The sequence below is a fragment of the Canis aureus genome, chromosome 20 (assembly GCF_053574225.1).
Source record: "Canis aureus isolate CA01 chromosome 20, VMU_Caureus_v.1.0, whole genome shotgun sequence".
Classification (NCBI taxonomy): Eukaryota; Metazoa; Chordata; class Mammalia; order Carnivora; family Canidae; genus Canis; species Canis aureus.
The window spans coordinates 34,900,170-34,920,430 of record NC_135630.1 but is presented as its reverse complement, the minus strand read 5'-3'; positions in this window follow the sequence as shown (position 1 = coordinate 34,920,430).

Genomic DNA, 20,261 nt, shown 5'->3' with positions numbered 1-20,261 from the left:
ATGTGGACACTTTTGGGAATGAAATGAAGTATTAATTACATAGGACAACCCAAGACTGTCCCAGATGAACAGGACAACCTAGGTGAAGCTCAGGACTGTCTTGAGCAAACTGGGATGAATGGATGCCCTAGCCAGTAACTGATAACATCCATACCAGCCATGAAAGCATCAGGCCATCTCCCTACTTCCAGAATGTGCGATCAGCCAATACAGAAAAAAAGAAAATCTTTCCTATAGGCTCCCCTAGGGATTTTGTTTTTTTGACTAAATGATGACCCATTCGAGGGATAGAGTGGTAAACAACACTGTCATGATCTTGCGATGCTTGTAGTCTAACGTGTGCATGTGTGGTGTGTGTGTGATACGTGATGGACAAGTGATGACTATGCAATGTGTTAAGTGCTTTGACAAACACAGGTGCAAATGGAAACAAAGTGGGGGCAGTTCTCTGGGGACAGAGTGGGGTGGGGCAGTACAAGAAAGCCTCCTTGCTCCAACACTATCAAGGACTTCTATGTTAGATTTTGTGTCAAGGGGGATGTAGAAGCAGTATAAAACACAGTTCCCTTCCCAAGGGACTTACAGTTGCTTGCAGAATAAGATGCATATAAAAACAACACTGGTTGATTTGTTCCATTTCATGGTATGTCCTTAAGTGCATGAGGATTTAGGGAGCAAGGGTTGGGGGTAAGAGAGTTCAGGAAGGTCTCAAGAGGGACCAAACCAAGATTTGGAGACATGCTTGAGCTCCAGCCCTGGCTGTCATGCTGGACTCAGTGTAGCACAGCGAGGTGCCTGGCCTCCCCAACAGCAGGACACCCACGAGTGCCTGCTGTGTGGGTCCTAGCTTGCCCCTCTGCACACCTGATTGCTAATCGTCCAAGTAACCCTGCAAAGCAGATGCTATTATCTTCCTTTTCAAGTGGAAGCTCAGGGAGGCTTAGTGCCTGACTACCTCCAGTGTGTTCATTGTCAGGACACTAAGTCTCCCTGAGCTTCCATTCGAAAAGGAAGATACATACAGAAAGTGCCCAGCTCAGCTCAGTGTGTGGCTCAGAGTGGGAGGAAAGTGACATTTTCTTTCTGCCTCCTCCTCTGAGGACATGGAAGTGTCCTGGTTTTTAGCCAGCTCAGTATCTGGAATATGGTGCATGGAAGTTGGAGAGAATGAGGGGGACTGTTTGCACGGGAGAGGATATTTTGCATGACAGGGTACCACGCAACCAGCCCGTTACTAGCAGGGCCTGACTCTGTCCTTCCATTGTCTTTAAACTCTGTCCTTCTCTCTTGTCTGTAGGAGATTATAATGATCATTATTATTGGTGAGACACCTGTTCAGCATAATGAGCGTGCAGTTCGCTGCAATCAGCCATGAGCAGTTCCTTGTAATTGGCTCATAAGAATGACAAGGTGTAGAGAGTGCAGTTAAGGCCCTTTCAATTCACATGTGCCATTAGCAGGAGCTCATTAATGACATGAACGAAGAGAAAGTGTAAATAAAGTCTCCTGCTCTCTGTAATTACAACTGTACATTGAGCCTCTTCCTTCCAGAGTTCAGCTGCAAATGCTGTCCCTGCGCTGGGGGCCTCCTGGCCTCCCTGCTCTCTGCACTCTTATTTATGTGGTTTCTGGAGGTGTCTTGTCTTCCCTGGTCTGTGGACAGGCTGGGGACGCAGCTTACAGAGAGCTGTGATGGGCATTACCCCTTACCCTACCGTGGGCTCCATACAGGGGCCCTCACTGGCATTGAGCACAGGGGACCCCCAGGCAGGGGGTCGCAGCTGTGCCTCTATTCCTAGTGCCTCTTGAGTGTGTCCCCAGCAAGCGAGCAGGCTACAGGGAATTGTCTCAGATCGTTTCCCCTGTTGCAAAGTTAAAGGTAAGTGGTAAGCCCAGATTTAAAAAAATAACATGCTTAGCAGACAGTCAATAAATGTTGTTGGGCGATCCGTCCATATCAGGCTCTGTTTTGAGACATTCTTCTTTGATTTTAGCTCTTTCCTAACCCAGTGGTATCACTGAGGCCAGCTCTATACACACAAACTCAGTAACCTCGCTGTCCTGTGTGATTTCAGGTGCTAAGAGCTATCTCTCTCATCAAGAAAGCCTCCCCCAACCATACAACATTGTAAAACAACACTAACCAAAATACCAAACAAAACCCCACCGTGGCAGCCTGATGTTGCACCATTTTGCATCCTACCTGCGGGGTTCAAATTCAGGACAGTCCTCTGCATGTGTATTTCAGCTCCCTTACCTGGTCAGCAACCCTCAGGGCGGGGGACCCTAGGTGGTGCGGGGTGGGGGTTTGCCGAGGGAAGGCCTGACTTCCAAGGCCCTGTCAGAGGCTGAAGGAGAAGAGGAGGTGGCCCTAGTGACTCCCCTAGCCTGCTAGAATCTTCCTCAGAAGGGGCAGTGCTGGGCCTCCGGGTGCTGTGGCAGGTGGGTGGGTGGAGGTCCCTGTGGCTCCTGCACACCGGTCACTGGAGTCACCCTCCACTTTCTCCTTCTTGCATCCAGCATGTATTCCATGGAACCCCGAGGCCACAGACACAGGAATCACCTGACACCCAGAAGGGAATTTATTTACAGACTTGGTACTCTCTGTGGGCATTTTGCCAGGGGCCAGCAGATCCGCCCTCAGTTCCCTAAGCTTTTCTTCATGGCCTCCTTGAGGAAGCTTCTTTTGTTTGCTGCTTCTTTTTCTAGTTATCCCTTGCCCATAAAACTTTAATATCATAGGTATACTTTATATCTGTTGATGTACTATATGTATTTTTTGCTTTATCCAGAGAAGAGGAAGATACTTTCCACCTGCCTTCAAGCATCCCCATTGAAATGTTGACATATAGGTGGAAAATGATCAAAGTGAGGACGGAGCATCACCGAGAGGGTTAGAAAGCCCATAGCTGTTGCTTATGCAGTACTCATTCTGCCCTGGAAGCCACCCCCAGTACTTACACGGATTATTTAATCCTCATGGCAATGCTGTAAAGTACAGAGTAGATGGGGAAACTGAGGCAAAGGGGCCATAAATAATTTGTCCATAAGGGTGTCCGGGTTTGCAGTTTATAACAAAAAAAGTCCAGATTTCTTACTCTGTTGACCTCACATATGCAGTTGACCTTTGAACAATGTGGAGGTTGGGGGTACCTCCCATGCAAAGATCTGACCCCCCTAAAAATGCCAGCCTACTGTTGGCCGGAAACCTTACTGATAACATAAAAAACTTATTAACACACGTTTGGTATGTTCTATGTACTCTTTACTGTATTCTTATAGAAGTGAGCCAGAGCAAAGAAAATGTTATTAAGAAAATCCTAAGAGGGGCACTTGGGTGGCTCAGTCAGTCAGGGGTCAGACTCTTGATTTCAGCTCAGGTCGTGATCTCAGGGTCATGAGATTGAGCCCCAAGTTGGGCTCCACGCTCAGTGGGGAGTCTGCTTGGGATTCTCCTTCGCCCTCTCCCTCTGCCCCTTGCCCCAATGTGCATGCACTCTCTCTCCATAAGTAAATAAATAAATAAATAAATAATAAATAAATAAATAAAAATTAAAAAAATCTTTAGAAAAATAGAAAATCATAAGAAAAAAAGAAACTTGTAAGCAAGGAAAATACATTTACAGTACTGTTCTGTATTTATTGAAAAAATTTATACGTAAGTGGGCCTGTGCAGTTCAAAACCTGCCTTGTTCAAGCATCAACGGTAATATGTCCTATGTTATTACATAAATTTGACTGTTTTGCCAGCTAATAACATCCTTGCAAAGTAAGAAAATTTTGTACAGTAAGTAAGTTCAGTAAATATGACAGCCATTTCCTCTTGTGTCGGTCCTTCCTTGCGAAGAGGGATAATAGCGTCCCTCACAGGGTTGGAGCTAATGTGAGTGCTTAGCACATAGGCTGGCCCATAATCATGGCTCAGTAAATGTTAGTTGACATTAATAATAAATTCATATTAGATGACTGGCATGATTAGCATATCAAACACTAGCCTGAGCCTCACACCTTCCTTCTTTAGCTGAAATCACATTTTTGTAGGCAAAATTGTGCTTCTGAGATGTTCAATAGTTTTATTCTCTTAAGTAGGTAAATATTTGTCTCATAATTTGATTTACTCTATAAAGATGAGCACAGTAAGTTTTTTCTGTCCCTAGATGGAGGCATCAATTTTGTACACCTAAATTCATAGGGTTTCAACATTAGTGAAGAAAATCCGAATTGACGGGAGCTCCTGTATGTTGCTGCCAGCAAATGACTCAGAAGCACTGATAAACTGGAGTGTGTTTATGTTGTCCATAACTATAGTTTTCCTCTAAATTAAATTTTAAGCCTTCAAAGTTTAAAACAGTTTTATCTGATGGATTCATTAGGGATCAGGTTCAAGATTTTAAGGAAAAAATACTGTCTTTTTTACCCCCACATCTCCCCTTGCTCATCTCCTCTCCAAGTGGCATCTGATATCCTGGCGTGAAGGATGAAGGGCATGTGAGATGGCTCCTTGCAGGAATGTCTCATGACCAGTGCGCAGGGCCCTCCCACCTCGGGATTCCTGGCCCTCATTTTACACCTGTTCCCCTCTGCTCCCACCTTCACCTGGAGCCTCCTCTTACCCTAGTTCCCTGGGCTGGAAGGGGTGGCTTTCCTTTCCTCCTCTGATTGGATGTCCTTCCCTTGCAGAAAACTGTTTGCGTCTGAGGCCGTAGGGGCCTGGCCCCTGATGTGTCAAGTAGATTCTACAGAAACAGAGAATCCTCTCTCTTTTTTTTTTTGGCAATGCCTGATTTTAAGCTTATCTGGTTACACCGGTCATGGTCTGGTCACCTATCGCCCTGGAGCAATGGGTCTGGGAGGTGGGAGGTTACAAATGGAAAATGAAGAGTTGGAGGATGACTGGGTAGCTCAGTGGTTGAGCATCTGCCTTGGGCTCATGGAGTGATCCCGGGGTCCTGGGATCAAGTCCTGTATCAGGCTCCCTGGGGGGAGCCTGCTTCTTCCTCTGCCTCTGTCTCTGTGTCTCTCATGAATGAATAAATAAAATCTTAAAAAAAAATGAGTTGGGATTAAAACACTTTGATTTAATTTTGGCAAAATTACCCCATGTCTGTGTTTTGGAGATGAGGGAAAACCTGGGGTCTAAATGGCCACATTAGCTTGGGTGAGTGCCATGTGTAAGTAACGTGCACAGTGCAAGGAGCTGCCAGCTGGTTGAGAACTGCCACGGCGGTGGAGTGCTTGGGAATTAATGGTGACTAATGAGGGGAATGCTCAGTGACGCTACTTCTACCACCAGGAGCTGCAGTGAGCGAACTCGGTCATAATCGGAAAGGAAGGAACAAGAGGGTATGTCAAAGTTTGTGTTAGCTGAAGTTCCCATGTGGATCTGAGACTGTGGCCCTGATTACCTCTGTTATGGGAGAACCATCTGCTTCCTCACGCCAGCGTCACTTCACAGCAGGACAGGGCTTCGGCCTTCAGTTCTGAAAAGCACGAGTAGCTGAAACTAATGTGAAGGACAGTGTTGGTCTTAGTATATGACTTTTCATTCTCTTGTTATTGAACCTGACCCGTATGTACTCTGACTTCCCTAACTTACCTTTGTCCATCCAACTGGTGCCTTCTTCCTTCTTTCTCCTCCCTTCCTCCCTCCTTCCCTTCCTCTCTTCCTTCCATCCCTTGCTCTTTCCCTTTCTCTTTCCCACCGTTTTTCTGTCATTGAGTTACAAGCCCTCCTCTCCCCACCAACTGCTTCAGCCCCACTGATTACCTTTCCTTCAGGGATCCTATTACATTGTATAGTGCTGACTTCCTTCCTCCCATCCTCCCTCCCTCCCTGTGTCAGGACTGCACAATGTAGCATTTAACTTAAGGATGCTTAAGGATGCACTGTCTTATGTAATTTAAAATTTTTTTCTTGTATTTCAATGTCATCATCTCAATGGGACAATATCTGCCTCTGTGGCAAAGAATCTGGAGTTTTTCTTCTCTGTGTCTGTGCTCCTGCAGTAGTGAATGTGAACTCGGTATTTCAAAACTAACAACTACGAGAACAACAATAATAGTGATTTTTAAAGTATTGTGGTCTAAACAGTGTGGAGGGAAGAGCTTGGATTTTTGGCTTGTGTTTTCCTGCTATGCCCTTTCTCAGGGCTTCCTGGCATCATGAAGTGAGTGAAACGAGGTGCGTTCGACATTAAGCTTGTTGTCACCATCATCACCTGACGGTCAACACTGCTACCACTCAGTTATGGAATCCTTACTGTGTGCCACATATGTCATCTTATTTAATTCTCAAAATAGGCTCAGTGACATAGGCATCCTACTTCTATTTTGTAAATAAGGAAACAGGCCTCAAGAGTTTCCTAACTTTCTTTATTGTAATTGCTTCATCAAGTAATTAATAGAGCCTCTACTGTGTGTCAGAGAGTATTCTGAAGTTCCATAAATATTATCACATGTAATTCTCAAAACAATGTCCATGAGGTAAGATATTATCCTTATTTTACAGATGTGAAAAATAAGGGTCTCAACAAGCTTAGCAACTCAGATGACTAAGTAGTTACTAAGGTCACATTTTGTGCCACATTCCTGTGCTAGATGCTGAGGGATGGTGGTGGAAAAGTCAGACACAGTTGTTGGCTACCTGGAATTCAGAGTCTAGTAGGGGAACCTGCAGTCTAGTGGTGTGTGCCAAGTGTCTTGTTTCATCCCTGCAGACACATTGCAAAATGGCGGAGTTCAGTGAATGAATTCAGGTCCAGGATGACTGACTTTGTATCCCAGTGCTTCCCTGAGACACTGGCCGGAATCACCCTTCCCTGGGCCCAAGCTTTAGAGAGTCTTGCATACCACAGATACACAAAATATGTTAATTGGGAACACATGGCATCCTCTGTGTCTTGGAGCTCAGTTCTGGCATAGGGTGACTCGTATCCTTAAACATCCCTCTTGGGATTAACACCAGCAGGCCCCAGGGAAGCACCTCTTCACAAGTCTTGCCTTAATCCTCAAGATAGCAGATGACTGTGTTGGAAGGTGGCTCAGGTTGTAAGCTGTGCTGGTGTAGACTTTATAGGTGCTCATTGCTTGGGAGACAAGGAAGATTTGAATTGCAGAAGCACTTTGGTAAAGGAAAAGATAAGCTAATTAGGTTGTCAAAATGTCCCTTGAAGACAGACTAATTAAATTGTCAAACTCTCTCTCAGAACTCGTGAATACAGTAGAGTCTTGCAAAACAAAGTGTCATTTTTCTACTGGTGCCAGCATCGGTTTTCTTTTTTCTTTTTTATCCTGTTCCATTTAGGCTGGTATTCATAGACGTGGCACACGATGGCTGGAGAACGTTTTGTGATAACGTATGCAGGGAGGTCTAGGTGTGACACCTTAGAATATACCTATCCTTTACAAAGGCATTTAGATAAACAGTGAACATCAGAGTTGTAAATGATTTTAACTTCAGATGAATAATTTAAAAAATGTAACCTTCAAAAAGTTAAAAAAGAGTTTTATTTAACCACACTTGCTTTGATAGTTGATAGTCATTACTCATAATTTTATACTGCCTTAACTTTAATAGGTAATTTTGCCTGTTTTTGGAGAAAAATAACTTTTTAGAAAAATTGGGGGCAAACAAGAACTGAGGCCAAAATCTTTGCATACAGATCAGCCAAGCATGTGCTAGAAAGGGCACAAGAAAAATAAGCCCAATCCTTACATGGCTGGATCCTTCCCTTCATTCAGTTTTTTGTTTGCGTATCTCTTCCTCATGGGCTTGTCCAGACCACTGTGTCTAAAATGGCCACCTGCCCTTTCTGATCTTTAAACCCCTTTACCTGCCCCAACAATATACAGTATTTGATAATATATCATACCTGAATATATGTATCGATGTATTTATAGAGAATACAGTAATATACGATATATATACATATATATGTGCACACACACCCACACATGCTTATTTTTATCTTCCCCTCAGATTGATTTTAAAAAATTATTTATATTTAACTTGCCAACATATAGTACATCATTAGTTTCAGATGTAGTTTTCAATAATTCATCAGTTGCATAGACTGCTTTTTTTTAAAAGGATTTATTCATTCATTTTAGAGAGAGAAAAAGAGAGAGAGAGCAAGGGATGGTGGGGGGGGGGACAGGGAGTCCCAAGCAGACTTTGCACTGAGTGAGGAGCCCAACGCAGGGCTCGATCCCACAACCCTGAGATCATGACCTGAACCAAAACCAAGAGTCAGATGCTTAACTGACTACACCACCCAGGCACCCCTTCCCCTCTAGACTGATTTAATCAGCTTTGTTTACCACTGCCTCCTGCCTCTGGGATAGGGAGTCGCACTTAGTAGACACTCAATAAATATTAAAGAAATAGCAGCAAGGGATGACTCGCCCTTTGGGAGCATTTGCTGAATGTTGGGCCAAGCTTGCCTGGCTCTAGGTGGTTTCCAGCCAGGCCATCCATAGTTCTCACATGAATGTCTCCCTCAGAAGGCCTCTGGTCTGGCTCAGGGGAACATCTGGTCCTTGGACTCTCCTCATATGGGATGTAGAATCTGGTTTACAGTAACCTGTTGGGATTTACAGGACTAGAAGTCTGTAACTACTTAAAGGGGAGCTGGCAACCTTGTATTCCAAGAGCTGGTGCTCTCCCTGGCTGTTCCCCTGAAGCTCTGGGATGGGAGCAGTGCTGTGAGGGTGCCTGTGTACACATGTGTGGGCCCGAGTACCTCTGTGCCCTGAAGACTAAGCAGACTCCTTGCTCTGGAATGTCTGTGTGGAGTCCAGGCTGCTCTGGGATTCTCCTGTCTATCTTTCCAGTGCACTCCTCTGCTTCTTTTGTTCCTGGTCCTGTCTGTGACGATCCTGTGTAGCTGGTTTATTGTGTGCTTTCCACCTGCCAGCCATGGTTCTAAGCACGCCACATGTTTGGTGCATTTAATCCTTGTATTCGCTGCTGAGGCAGCCCCTGTTACTGTCACCTTTCCATCTAGGAGAAGCCTGGGACAGTCATGCGGTCACGCCCTTGGGACAGACAGGCAGGCAAAGCAGCAGAGCCCAGGGGCTCCTGTTGTTCAGCATCTCCTGCCTCTTCTTACCCCTGCTTTATGCTCTGCCTCACTTCATAGGCACCAGGGATCTGCCTTTACACCGAGTGGGCTGCAGTGGGATGAGGAGGGGCAGCAGAGATCATCGAATGGTTCCTTGGCTCTGTAGGAGAGAGCAGGGCCACGGTGTTCCCTTAACCTCTGCGTCAGAAACCCTTGCAGTCACAGATAAGAATCACAGAAGAGACATCATTTTATCGCTCGAATTAGAATCAACCTTAGCTGAATGTGTGTGTGCACATGTGCATGTGCACGCACGGTGGTGCTTTCCACCCGCAGACACAGTGGAGGAGCTGTGTTGGGCTGAGGGAGCCCGACTCTGCCGAGGCTGTGGAGTGGCTCTGAGGCACCAGCACCACTGAGGGCCTGTGGTCTGGTTTGCGTATGAATCCTGCCCGACCTTGTACTTGCTGTGGGAACATGGACAAGCGCTTCAAACACTCTAAGCTTAGCTTTCTTATCTGGAAAACGGAGATGACTGTACCCTGGGGATCCTTTGAAGGCCAGCTGGTTTCTGATGTGGAGCTCAGAGCACAGTCCTGGGTGCAGGGAAAGTGTCCACTGTGGCCTTCTGCTGTATCTGCTTGTCCAGCCTCTGTTCCCCTTATGCACCAGCTGAATCCCCTCCCCCACTCCCACTGCAGGTGACCATTGGCCTCGGCCTGGCCCATCAGAGTGGCGGAATCTGGTTCAGGGTTGGCCGTGTGACCCAGGCCAGGGCAAATAGGACTCACTTCTGGGCCTTGTGCTGGAAAACCTGGATGGGGAACACTGGTCTGGAGCTGCTGGTGGTTGTTGTAGGTGCCCATGCATAGAGCTCAGTGGAGAATAAAGCTGACATGCAGCCGGAAAGAGAAGGGACCAGCCAGGGATCCCGCTGTGGGGACACAGGCTGACAGACCCTTGTTTACTAGCTCAGCTGTTTGCAGGGGGCAGTGTCTTGATCCAGTTAGTGCCCAGTATACACTGTTGAAAGGGTGAGTGTGTTGACGTGCTTTCAGTGATTATTGGCAACAATAATAGAGTATTTACCATTTCTTGAGCATGTACACCACCAAGTCCTCTCCAAAGGGCTTCATACCCTGGCCTATTTAATCCTCTAAATCTCCCTGGAGCCAGGTGCTCCACTATCTTCACTTAGCAGATGAAAACATGGAAGACCTAGAGGAAGGTGCCCTATCCAGGTCTCAGGTGGTGGAGCCAGTAAAGGAACCGTCTGGATCCTGAGGCTTCACTCATGACCACTGGGCATGCTAGCTGTGTGACAGAGGGTGGTATGCAGAAGCTGCACAGGATAATGGTTTTATTTATCAATGTGAAGGAATCCTTGTCTTCTCCCTGGAGAAGTCCCTTTCCGAAAACTACTAAGAGGCTCAGAGTCATGTGTTAGAGAGGGAGAGAGAGAGATAGAGAGAGAGAGAGGAGATGAGGAGAGGGAGAGACTGGTGAAAGAGAGATGGGGGAGAGAGGTGAGACAGAGGAGGGAAGGAGAGATGACAGAAGTAGGGAGAGAGATGAGAGGTGAGAGAGAAGTGGGGAAGGAGAGAGAAAGGTGAGAGAGAGGAGGGAAGGGAGAGAGAGATGGGAGAGAGGTGGGAGAGAAAGAGGGAGAGGTGGGGAGGGGGGAGAGAGAGGTGAGAGGTGGAGGGAGAGAGAGGTGAGAGAGAGGTGGGGAAGGAGAAAGAAAGGTGAGAGAGAGGTGGGAAGGGAGAGAGAGGTGAGAGAGAGGTAGGGGAGGGGGAGAGAGAGGTGAGAGAGAAGTGGTGAGAGAGAGTGGGGAGACAGAGACACATGGAGGGAGAGAGAGATGAGAGAGGTGGGGGAAGATGAGAGAGAGGTGGGGGGAGACAGAGACGGGGCGGAGAGAACTTGTTTTAAGGAACTGGCCTGTAGGATTGTGGCGGCTGGTCTGCAACCCTCAGGGAGGCCCCAAGCTGGAGATCCGGCGGGGGCTTCGGGGTTGCAGTCTCCAGCCTGAATCGGTTCTTCTTCGGGAAACCTCAGCCTTCGCTCTCAAAGCCTTCAGCTGGTTGGAGGAGCTCCAGCCACGTTACACAGAGTCGCCTGCTCTACTGGGAGGCCACTGGTTTAAATGTTAATCACATCTTACAAATACGACATGGGGCGTCTTCGCTGGCATTTGGCCCAGTTGACAATCATACAAACCATCGCAGTCCAGTCTTGAGTTGCTCTGGTCAACTGTTTCCCTGTCCGGGATGTGTTCCCATCCGCAAGAGAAGTGGTTTCCTGGGGAAACTTCCAGGGCCTTCTAGGTCAACTAGGTCAAACGCTCTTGCCTCGCCCAGCAGACCTCACAGCCCCCTCACAGCCATGGGGAGTACCTGGCTGCCTCTCTCTTGGGCTGATCGGCCCACGCCCACGCTGCTCTGGGCATAGGCGTCACTAGCCACGGGGGCAGCGGGCCTGAGGCGGCCTGGCCTGGGAGTCCCACGGCGGGCGCTGATGGGCAGAGCTGCCTGGGCAGCCAGTATTGCTGGGTAGGGGCCGACTCGGGGTTGAACCGGCTGTGGCCGGGGGTGGAATCCTTTGGCCTGCGGCCCAGCACACACCTGTGGGGGCCACCATGCAGGGCAGACAGACTGACTGCCACATCCACCACACCTTGAGACTTCCCTGCCGGGACGGCCTGCATCTCCACGTTGGCGCTGTTTACTTGTTTGGTCTGTGGAGACCGTACGGAGGAAATGACATCACACCCACGTCAAGGGTGCTCATGCTGAACTGGAAAGGACTGGAGAGAAAGATACTGTGGGGACAAACAGATCAAGAATGAGAGCGCAGTTCTCCGACCCCCCCCCCACCTAATGACCCTAAAATGTACTCGATGATCCCCAAACTCCAAAAGTAAAGCTGTTAGTCACAGTGTTGCCAGGGTGAAAAAGAAAGAAAGAGAAAGCTGCGGGTATCATTTTGGAACCAATTCCACGCCAGGGCCGGCTCTGCGCGCCTGAGTGCCCGGGCCTAGCTGCCTGGTCTGATTATTGTTTGCCTTGCACCCTGTTAGGTCAGGCAGAGCAGCGCGCGGGCGTCCGTGGAGGGCCCGAGCCCGGGCCAGGGCGGGTTGGCTCGCGTCTCTCCGTGGTGGGAGCTGGCCTTGCTGCTGGCGGGTGGCACCTGCCTGTCACAGCCATCGTGCTGTCGGCCTCGCGGGCAGCGCAGCGCAACCGCCACGGTGCACAAAGGGCCTGGGCACCACTTCTAGGACATCTTTAGGTCCGGAGTGAGAAAGAGAAGGAAAATGTTAGCACAGGAAGGATGGGTTCAAGAGCACATCCCGGGGGGCGGCGGTGCCTGCTGCTGTTTCCTTGCTGCCTCCCCTATGAGACCAGACGTTCGCAGAGGGCAAGACCCTTGTTTTGCCTTGGTAATATCAGTCACAACAACAAGAGCAATAATGACAATTTATTGCTCACCCATTGGCAGCCACGTGCTGTACTGGTTCTTTCCATACATGAATTCTAATCTGCAATGTAGGTCACTACTCTTTGAAGACAGGGAAACATTGTCCAAAGGTAGACAGTGGTATGAGGCAGAAGAGGTACTCAAACTCCTGCACTTTTTATTCCCAGGGCCTCCCGCATTCCTGACTCCGATGTTAAACTAAGTGCCGAATAGATACGATGGCACCAATGAGCCACCTCTATGGCTAACCAGTGAGTTATCGGCCTTCTCTTTCATGCTGGCAGGTGGGGTTGGCCGTGGGCAAGATGTGAAACCTCATCCTCTCTTTTCTCTGTGTCTTATCCCTTCTTTGAGCTGTCATTCCAGACTTAGAAGCAGCGCAGCAGAATGGAAAGAATGGAAGGAAAGAGGTGGATTTGAATACTGATGCCACCAAAAGCTCCACCAAATTACGTAACCTCATTGAGCCTCCACGTACCCATCTAATTGATAAGAATAGGCTCAGGGAGCTGCAGGGAGCACTGGTGGTATGTATGGTGCATTAGGTGGTGCCTGGGTGCTGGTGATCAGAGCAGGTGCTCTTTCCTTCAGGCACTCTCATTTTTTAAAATCTCTGCCTCCTGGCCTGCTGGGGTCCTGTTTCCTGGAAAGATGACGTGGCACAAAAAAAGAAATTCTAGAAAACCTTACACGAAACTGTAAAACTTGGTTCTCTGGTTATTTAAAATTTCACACACAAGGCCTGGGAGATGGTGATTCAATCTAATCCAGTTCAGTTCCATGAACACTGACCTGCCCCCAGCCCCTGCGTCTGGTATTGCACTGACCCTGGGGATGCAGAACTTGGTTCTCAAGATGCTCACACGCAGGTCCTGGGAGAGGGGACAGATATTTAAGTGAATTATTTGAAGCCCTAATTTTTCTTTTTAAAGATTTTATTTATTTATTCATGAGAGACATAGAGAGAGAGGCAGAGACACAGGCAGAGGGAGAAGCAGGTTCCCCGCGGGGAGCCCAATGCAAGGCTCAATCTCAGGATCCCGGGATCATGACCTGAGCAGGATCACGACCTGGTTCAACTGCTGAGCCACCCAGGTGCCTGAAACCCTAATTTTTTTTAGTGCAACTGGGTGCTGGGTATGAGGCCCCATAGGGAGAATAGTGTGGGTGGAGGCAAGCAGCTGGGTGCGGCTACTTGGAGCCAGCAATGAGGAAGCTGAATCTGGGGGAAGAATAGGTGTGTGTCCCATGGGGAAGAAGATAGGAAAGGCTTTTTTGGCACAGGAACCACACTGTGCAAGAGGTGGAGGGCTGGTGCTGCTTGGTGGTGAGACTCATTGGGTTGGTCTCCAAAATGCACTCGACTTTAGGACAGTTTGAGAACACTGTGGGCCAGAGTGTTTGGTGGAAAGCTCCTTGGATAATATGGGTCACCGCTCCTCACCCCTCAACGCCAGTGAGGATGCTGGGGTAAGGTTTACATATTTGGCAAGTCTTGCTCCCCTGCCCCACTTTTTCCATAGATAGTGTTATAGGATGATTCATTCTTTTTTTTGAAAAATCAGTTTTTGATAGCTTCATGGGTGCGCTAGGCCCCGTGTGTGTGCATGTGCGTTTGCGTGTGTGTGTGTGTATTGGCTCTGCAGAGCGGAAAACCATAAATATTTTTCCAGTCCAGCTGGAGAGTGGATGTGTCGGCAGGTAATTGCAGTGCCAGTGGTACCCTCTAGAACAGAGGCACTGGAGGGCCGAACATGAGCCAGCTTCTAGTGGTAACTCACAAGACTGAGCAGTGCTTTACTTGATTAAATTCAATTTATATGTTAATTGCCTTATCTACTCAGGAAATAGGTTTTTGTAAAAAGAAGGTGGGAGGTTTTGATGGGTGACTGGGAGGTAGCATTTATTAAGTACCTAAAGCAGAGGTCCTCTTACAGATGGGATCTCATATAACAGCCCCATGAGGGAGACATTATTAGCCCCAATTTCTAGAAGAGGAACATTATTAGCCCCAATTTCTAGAAGAGGAACTAGAAGAGAGGTTAGGTGACTTGCCCAAGGTCACACAGCTAGTAATATGCCAAGATTTCAATTTAGGTTCGACTGACTTGACAGCTCAACTCTTTAGGTACATTGTTAGGGTGGCCCCTTCTCTAAACCTGAGACCGTAGCCACTAGCCCCATGTGGCCACTGATCATTGAAATGTGGCTAGAGTGAATGAACTAAATTTTACCTTTTCTTGAATTTTAATTAATTTAAATTTAAAATAAAAAATTGAGACTCTGTTCAGTTATTGGGGAGCTTTTATGTATACTTGAAACAATATAGGTAAGTGAATCCACTCTTTCAATTGCAAATTTGATAAACTCTAAATACAGATGAAGTATTTCTGATGCAGATTTAGTGTCCTTACTGAGAAGAGCTGTACATGTAAAATACACCCCACATTTTGGAGACATATTGATTATATGCCAAAGTGATAATGTTTTGGATATATCGGCTTAAATAAAAAATATTTTAAAGATTATTTTCAACTGTTTCAATTTTTAAATGTGGCTATTCGAAAATTTGAGTATGTTGGGGTGCCTGGCTGTCTCCGATGGTGGAGTGTGAGGCTCTTGATCTTGGGGCTGTGAATTCGAGCCCCGCCTCTAGTGTAGAATTTACTTAAAAAAACTTAAATATGTGAGTTGAATTTTATTTCTGTTGGACAGTGCTGTTCTAAGTGACCTTTAAATAAATGAATGAACTTGGTTAGCTTGTCAGGGTTGCTATATGCAGAACAAGATAGTAGTAAAACAGCTTCCAAAAACATTTACTTTTCCATCTCTCAGCTGACCTTGCTAGCTCTCAAGTTAATCAGAACTAGGGGGACGGATTTAACTGTAAGCAAGGGAACACCATTTTGCCTACTTTCAGAGCAGGCTTGTACAAGGCCATGGTCTATGGCACCTAGTACAGAACAAATTAGTGGGGTGATCAGACCAGCAGTGGCTGGGGGAGTGTACAAGGAGAAAGGGAAATTGATGATGGTTCTGGTTGTGGTCCTGGGGATAGTTGTTGGCAGTGGCTTTTAAAAACCAGATGGTCCATGTCAGAGTATGCAGTGCAAGCATGTGTACGTGCATGTGTGCATGTGTGTGCACACAACACACACACACACACACACACACAAGCCCAAATCAAAAGCCTTGAGACCCCGAAGCTTCAAAAGCATAACTGATTCCATAAACAATTTAGACTTTGCTATTTCAGCCAATTTCAGGCTTTATTTTTGTCTGAGTCCATTATTACAAAGGTTTTCTGTCTGACTTTTCCATTACTACCCTATTTGTGAAGCTCAGATACAATATTAGAAGTCTGAATTTTCCCTTCATACCAAACTTTACTGACAGAGTAATATAGATATATTTGAGGGGAGAAAGGGAAATGAGATGAGGTAAACTTCAGAGTTAATGAAGAAAACACAAATGATATTGAGTGAGAGTTGAGTTATTTCAATAATTTGGAAAAAAAGGAATTGTGGTTGGTATTCTGATTTCTTCCTGATGCTGTTTCTAGTACTTTTTTGAGGTACTTGCCTCTCTGGGATTATTAAAGCTATTGTTCAGGATTTTAATGTCTGGACTTCCACAGTTTTTCTTCTGAGGCTGGAGAGCAAGTGAGCAAGAGAAGAAGAGAGAAGAGAGAGAGAGAGAGAGGAAGAATGTGGTAAATCAGTTTTGGAGGGGTACCTGGGTGGTGGCTCAGTTGTTTGAGCAACTGAATCTTGGTTTCTTTTTTTTTTTTAATTTTTATTTATTTATGATAGCCACACACAGAGAGAGAGAGAGAGAGAGAGAGAGAGAGAGAGAGAGAGAGAGAGAGGCAGAGACATAGGCAGAGGGAGAAGCAGGCTCCATGCACCGGGAGCCCGACGTGGGATTTGATTCCGGGTCTCCAGGATCCCGCCCTGGGCCAAAGGCAGGCGCTAAACCACTGCGCCACCCAGAGATCCCTGAATCTTGATTTCTGCTCAGGTCATGATTTCAGGGTCCTGGGATCAAGCCCAGTGACGGGCTCCATGCTTAGTGAGGAGTTTGCTTGAGGATTCTTTCTCCCTCTCTGTCTGCCCCTCCCCCTGCATGTGTGCATGCACGCTCTTTCTCTCAAATAAATTAATCTTAAAAAAATTCACCTTAAAGTTGTTAGTCTTATAGCATTGTTTGGCTTCATATTTGTGGCTTTGACTATTTATTAGCAAAGCACCTAAAGAGCGCCCTTCATGCCTGATAAACGGTCATTTGCAGAGCAAAGCGCCAACACTGGGTGGTGTAAAGGGGGTTGTAGGAGTTGTGAATGAACCCAGCCATGCCTGCAACAGCACAGATCTCTCTGGGCTTAGAGTTTTGTTGATTTGGGGGTACATAATAATCTTCACTAAGGGTTTAAAATGCTATTTAAATGTTTTAGCTATATTTTGTGCATTTAATGGGGGACATTGCATATTCTGCATTTCAGAAGTTTGGGATTATCAGATGTCTCCAGAGACCCTTGTGAACATCAGTATGAGTTGGAATTGGAAGCTTCTGGGAAACTCTGTACCAGATAGCATTGTTGTAACAACTTCTGCATTGCTTCTCTAGAAAATTCCACAGGAACTCTTGGCCAAATCCAGAGATAGCAGGTCTGCAGAGTGGAAACCAAACTGGGCAGGATGTAAGGTTGGACTCAAGTGCTCAAGGCCTTGGTCCAAGCTTCTGTTGATCCGGTTCTGCCACCATCCTTGTTGTGTCTGGCTGGGTTTTGTTCTGGGTGTTTCCTTTCCTGAGCTGGTCTTAACTAAGGTGTATGAAGCTGGGCTTTCCTTTGTCACAGAGATGTTGATGCTACTTCCTGCTCCGTAAGTCTGCAGAGTTTGGCAGTACCAGACCTTCGACACCCTGCTTACCCATTTATTCCATTTATTTACTCATTCATTTTATTTATTCAGCAAGCATTTATTGACTTCCTATTATGTGCCAGATCACTCTGAGCACACAGGGGGGGGGGTCTAAACATTTCTTGCTCCGTCTAGTTCTGAGGTTCTCATTTAATAAACAATTAAAAATATTCCATAGATATACACTGAGCACCTTCTGTGGTGCTGGGCCCTGTGTAAGGCTTTGGGTTCTCCACTAAATACAGAGTGGGTTTTGCTCTTCTTTTCCTACTTCTCCATCTAATGTGTCCTTTTGATGGCATCCAAGGCATCGGTTAGTTGACTAGTCTTTAGTATTGTTGTTTTTAAGTTACATTTTTGAAAAAAGCCTGATTAGAAAGATATGTTGCAGTTCAAATACAAAAAAGAAAAAAAAATGTAAGTGAAAACCAATGGAAAGGAGCAAAACCAGAGGAATGGTTCTTGCCTAAAGTACATCCTTGGGACTCAGTTTCCTAGAAATGGACCAGAACTGCAGCTGTGTGCTTTCCTCAGTGCCCACTCAAGAGAAATCATGATCATTGACATTGTCAGCTTTATAGGGCTTATGGAATTCCATAAGAATAGCCATAAATCAGGAGCTCAGGAGAAGTGCAGATACTCCCGGCACAAATGCAGGTTCTGCTCTAAATTCAGAGGGTCCTCACTCCAAGGACCACACCATTAAAGCCACTCTCACAAGAATACAGAGAGCAGTGTCTTTTATAGGACTGCTCATCTTGCGTCTCTGGTGTTGGCTGAAGGTACACCATCTCAGCTCTGTTGAGTAAGGGCAAATTGACACGGTACCCAAATGATGATGTACGTCTGGCCTTGAACTTACTCAGAAGGTAATGTATAAGCATATCTGAAGCCAGAGGGCTCTAAACCCAAATGTCTTCAGAGTGTGGCAGGTAGTAACTGTGTGTTTAGTGTGTAACCTCAGGGAGTGGTGGGAAGCACCAGATCTGATAAGGACATTTATTTCAGTCATACTTAAAAATACTGTGAAGAACCAACTAAATATTCCTAAGGACCAACCTGAGCCTTAGGTTGCCAGTTTGTGGCATTTTTAAAAAAGATTCTATTTATTTGAGACAGAGAGAGAGAGAATATGAGAAGGGGGAGACGCAAAGGGATGAGGGATGAGCAGACTCCTCACTGAGCAAAGAGCCCATGTGGGGCTCGATCCCAGGACTCTGAGATCATGACCTGAGCCAAAGGCAGACAGACGCTTAATTGACTGAGCCACCCAGATGCCCCTTGTGAGTTCTAGTATAGAAAAATAAATAGACTGAAATGTTCAGATGAGTGTGTCTAAATATTGTTTTCTTCAGCTGAGTTATCAGTAAATATTGGGCAGAAAGAATTCAAGTTCTTCCTCTTTAATCAGTGCTGAGGAATCAGTGGGCACATATAACCTCCTGATTGATAAGTCCTTGAAATGAATTTCACATACTGGGATCACATATGTTCTTGGTGTAGTGTTATGCCCTGGAGTCGTGCCACTCGAAGTAAACTATAATTTTTGCCTCCCTGAAGCTCCAAGACATATATGCCATGAATGCATAAAATGGAGTGTAATATATGCATAGGTATGTACCAGGGAGGCACAGGGGCGGTGAGAGTAGCATCTAACTACTGTGTCTGGAGGTCAGAGGGTCAGAGGGTCAGGGATCAAGGAAGGCTTCATGCAGGAGAAAGGGAGAAGATAAAAGGGTCATGGCAAAATAAACCACCACAACTCTATGATTTGGCTCTAGATGTTGTCCTGGGTGCCAAGAAGGTGAGATGTGATATAGGAAAGGCCATCTGGTCATGTCATACCTGGGTGAAGTGTGGAGGGGCCCTGGCAGTCCCCTGAGAGCCTTTGGGTGAGCTGCTGTTAGGTCACCTTGGGGTCCACCAAGTTGGATCAGCTCCCTGCCCATGTTTGGAAGATGCTCCTCCTTATGGGTCCCAGCCCATTATGGAAGCTGAAATGATTCTCAAGCTGCCAAATCCCTTCACTAGTGGGGGCTGGGCGTGGAACTGAGATGTCACAGGTTAGGAGGCTCCCTGACCAGTTCCCCCAGGCTCTGAATGTAAGTAGGGGCTGCTGGGCCCTGGGCTGGCAGGTGGACAATGTGGGGGTGTGGACGGCGTGGGGGTGTGGGTGGGGCCAGCGCGGGGCAGCTGTGAGCTTGGGCTTTGCTCCTGGCTGCTGCACAGTCTTGGAGTGCTTTCTCTATCCCCATTTGAGTGTGGATCAATCACCCTGTGTATTTTCTCTTTTTCACAAATGGGTTGCAAAATTCATTCAAAGAGTTCACAGAAGTGCTACAATTTGGGAAGGTGTTTCTAATAGAACAAGTGAGAAATGACAAACTCCTAAGTGGGAGATATATGAAGAATAGGGCCCTTTGTCAAGTCCAAGACTATTTATTTAAAAAAGAAGAGAAGATTCAGATAAAAAACAATGAGTATAAATATATGATAAAGGTGAGCTATGAAAGCAATAGATTTTTTTTCCTGACACCAAGAAGCCATTTGCATCCAAACCCAATTACTTTTAATAAATATGCTCTCTAAAACAGTGAGGGTTAGTTTCCGTCACTTATAACGAAGGACCATGGCTGATAGAGTCTCCTTGGTGTCGAGGAAAGGAACTCCATTTTCTCATTGTTACATGGGGATGACAGTCACAGCGCCTGCCTCATAACATGATCGAGAAAACAAAATGAGATTCAATATGGAAAGCTGGAACGTGATTGTCATACAGTCAATAATGCAAGTCAGT